General features: G+C 39.8%; 1 long non-coding RNA gene across 1 annotated transcript in view; it reads right to left on the bottom strand.

Annotated features, from left to right (window-relative positions):
• Positions 1 to 2,219: 2,219 nt before the first annotated feature.
• Positions 2,220 to 3,644, bottom strand: part of LOC143296445 (uncharacterized) — a 3,768-nt gene continuing 2,343 nt past the window's right edge. The window contains exon 2 of the long non-coding RNA XR_013057143.1: positions 2,220 to 3,644. This exon is cut by the window's right edge and continues 424 nt beyond it. This is a non-coding gene — a long non-coding RNA (uncharacterized LOC143296445).

Here is a 3,644-nt window from a genome sequence, read left to right as displayed (position 1 = left end):
GTGTGGGCATCAGGCAATAGTGAGGTCCTTTAGGCTGGACGTGTGTGTGTGATAGCACAAAGAAAGCAAGCCAGCGATGTGTAACTCCCAGCTGAAATAATGCGGCCGGACGGCAGGCAAATGAATAAATTCCAGAGATGAAGGGGAGTGATTATTTTTCATTAATGTGGAATACGAATGGGAAGATTGGTCAGTTCTGGGCTATATATAAGGCTGAACTAGAGACCCCAGAAGAAACCCGAAGAGCAGAGCTGAAGAGCGGACCGAGCAGAGAGAGAGACCTGAGCAAACCCTTAGAAGACAGGTCTGCAGCTATGATGATTTCAAGAGGTATGTGACGTGTTGGATTCTAAGTCAACATAGGCAGTAGTTAGGTTAGGTTTGTCCGTAGGATGTCTATGTTGATGACTGAAGAATGTTACCAGGGACAGTTAACTGATATGTTTATCCTAAGAATGTTGAGAATATGTGACTGAATAAACAAAGGATCTAGAAATGAATCAAGTCTTCAGAACTTGTTAGTTGTTATTGTGAAATTATTCCCTCTGGTCACAATCTATTTCATGGTGGTGTGTCTTATTCATTTGTTGGTTCGAGTCTACCCTCTACCTTTCCACATCTCTTAGGGGAATGTAGTCTATTCTCTCTGATTTCTTTTGGTTCCCTATGTTTGGTGCCTAACGTTACCCGACACAATAAGATTTCAGACAGGGAGGAAAGCCTACCATCTAAACGTTTTTCATTCACTCTCTCTTCATCCTGAAAAAAAATAATTTTAAGACAACCAGGAACAAATGTCTTGACTATCACAAGTCAATTCTCTTTGCACAACCTGATAATCCAATCCCAGGATGGCCTCAGTCCTAGGCCGGCCAGTAGTCTACTCACAGTAGTGTCAAGTCAATGTCCACCCCACTCACTCGTGGGAAACTCGGGCACCTCCTCAGTGAACGTCCCAGTTCCACAAGGTCCCTCCACTCCGAGGCCGGTCAACATGGAGCCCTGGCAATACTTTTTCCAGTTTTTAGCTCTCGGCACTCCATTTAAATTATTCCTTCCGACACACTGAACGAGCATCCAGCTAATTCTCAATGTTCCCCCTTCATTTACTGTTCCCGTATTTTATTTTATTATATTTGCTATCCTTTCACACGACTCATGCATTCATACAATTTTCCAGTTAACAATACAATAACCATTCATGAGTCACTACGTCTTATAAATTACACTAAAAAGTATTAATTTATCAAAAACCAACATTTCAAAACCAACAGCAAAAACTACTATATTCTCAAACTATTCAATCAGTTAAATTTCGAATAAAATAATCCAGCAACCAATCATTGAATAAACAATAAAATAAAAACATTTTTTCCCACCTGATGTTCGGAACAGTCAAGGCACACAGACCACACCATCCGAGCTCTGATGCATTCAGACTGACGTTACAGCACATACATATACGCACACACACACATGAACATGCACAGCTCACGATTCACCCACACTTACCACGTGCAAAACATTTTTACATTCATACAGGTATTCGAAATGTACAAATAATATTCCCCGTTCTTCCTCTGGCCACAGGCAATCGTAAATCACTCTGTCACATTCCTTAGAATTTGAAAATTCTCTCTCAGAGCAATGTTGAAAACATTGCAGAAAGATTCCCTCTCTAAAAAGGACCGAGCATCCCAAATACAGTCATACCCTGTTTCCTTTAAAATTTGTTTGATATTATTCATCCCTTTTAAAGAATCCATATTATATATAATCAAATAATATCAAGTATATTTTCCAGAATATATTTTTTTCGGTTTTGTTAACACTCAGCTAGTCCAAAACCGAACCAGTCTTAAATGCAACTTTCTCCATAAATCATTTGGGTCACGGTATTCCTATTCAGTTTGAAAAAGTGTTTCACAAAATTCAATTCCATTTTATCTTGTATATTTACATTTACACAGCCCCACATTTCTGAACCATACAACAAAATAGGAATAGTCGTAGACCTGTATAAATCAACAACAATATGTAAAGGTAAATCTTGATTTCTAGCTGACTAGAGTAACGAAAACATGGCTGTTTGAGCCTGTTCATAAATCATATTTTAGATTTATGAAAAGTGCCTTTTCTGTTGATATCGACACAAAGACATGTAAAAGAATCGACAACACCCAAACAGGCATCACCAAACTTAAAAACACGCTTTTACGTTGTTTTTTTTTGGTAGTATTAAGTGTCATCACTTTAGTTTTCTTCACACTAACCACTAGTTTCCGTTTCAACTCACGGCCAGTCCTCTCTTCTCCTCTACACAGACCCCTCGGATGTCCAGTGGGAGTCTGAATGACCCAACCTTTAGCTTCCGTCGTCAGAACTGTGGTATTCTTTGTCAACATTCACGTCTTCAGTATAAGAGCATTCCGCTTGCAATATTTTGATGATGGTAATTGGGGTGAAACGCTGTTAACTCGTCTCTTTCGCCGTTCGTATGGAGAGAGTTAAAAACACGCTTTTACGTTGTTTTTTTTTGGTAGTATTAAGTGTCATCACTTTAGTTTTCTTCACACTAACCACTAGTTTCCGTTTTAAACAATATTCGTGAAAGACAGTGGGGGACCGTGGTTATCCTTCCTGCGTCAGCATACAAGAGTATAAATAACTGCATGTAACTAATTCTAAGCTGTCAACATTCAATAAAAGATCAAGGATGGAATCTTAAGCTTAGTCAAATGCGACGCAAAATCATTAAGATACAGAGGGGGAAAAAAGCAAAGGCGAGAGAGTTTCTCCTTGTCGAAAACCTTTACAAATGCCGATTCTTTTACCATTTAAAACACACATGTCTTAAAGGTATCATATATGTTCATCATGACACGCAAAATGTTGCCATTCACGCTCCCATAAACAGGTTTTTGCCACAACCCACTTCTCCAAATTGAGTCAAATGCCTTTTTAAGATGAAGGAATTGTTGCTAAAGGAAAGCTAAAAAAGAAAAGAAAAAAAAAGTCTGCAATGTCTTTATATATTAACACAGTCCTTGATGGGACTAAAGTTCAATGGACATGGTGGTGACCTTCACTCTCGACGCTCACTCAGTCTGGATTTTAAAGAAATAAGCAATTTGTTTTTGTCGTCAGTGGGTGGTTTTGTTAGTAAGAGATGTCCTGCTTATGCTGAATCAGAACTTGCATGTCTGACTCAGTGACAGTGAACCTAGCTTCTTTTTCTCTCCATCATCCAGCCTTGGTGGTACTTTGGTTCGTCCTGGGAGGCCAGCTGTTGTTTCTGTCCTGGTTTCTTCACCACGCATGTTGCGCATGGGGTCGTCGCGTTCTTGGTGGGACTCTTGGAGGTTGTTGTGGTTTTCAAGTTTGTTTGATGACACGCTTCCACGCTTATTCCGATCGTGAAGATTCCCGTCTCTCTCATAGCGTTGGGTTCCAGTCTCCAATTCTTTATCGTCTGCAGGTTCAGTTATAACCTGCTGCATGATTTCACTCAATGATAAAGAGGAGATGGTGTCATGGAAACGCTCGTCTGTGTTCAGAATGGACCCTGTTGTATCTGTATCTGGTCCACAACCTTTATCGTTCTGATTTTGTTCGCAGCTGAGGTTCAGTTTCTGGGCAGTAGA

The sequence above is a fragment of the Babylonia areolata genome, chromosome 21 (genome assembly GCF_041734735.1).
Source record: "Babylonia areolata isolate BAREFJ2019XMU chromosome 21, ASM4173473v1, whole genome shotgun sequence".
NCBI classification, from domain to species: Eukaryota; Metazoa; Mollusca; class Gastropoda; order Neogastropoda; family Buccinidae; genus Babylonia; species Babylonia areolata.
The sequence above is the reverse complement of the archived record's forward strand: the minus strand, read 5'-3'. Positions and strand labels throughout refer to the sequence as shown.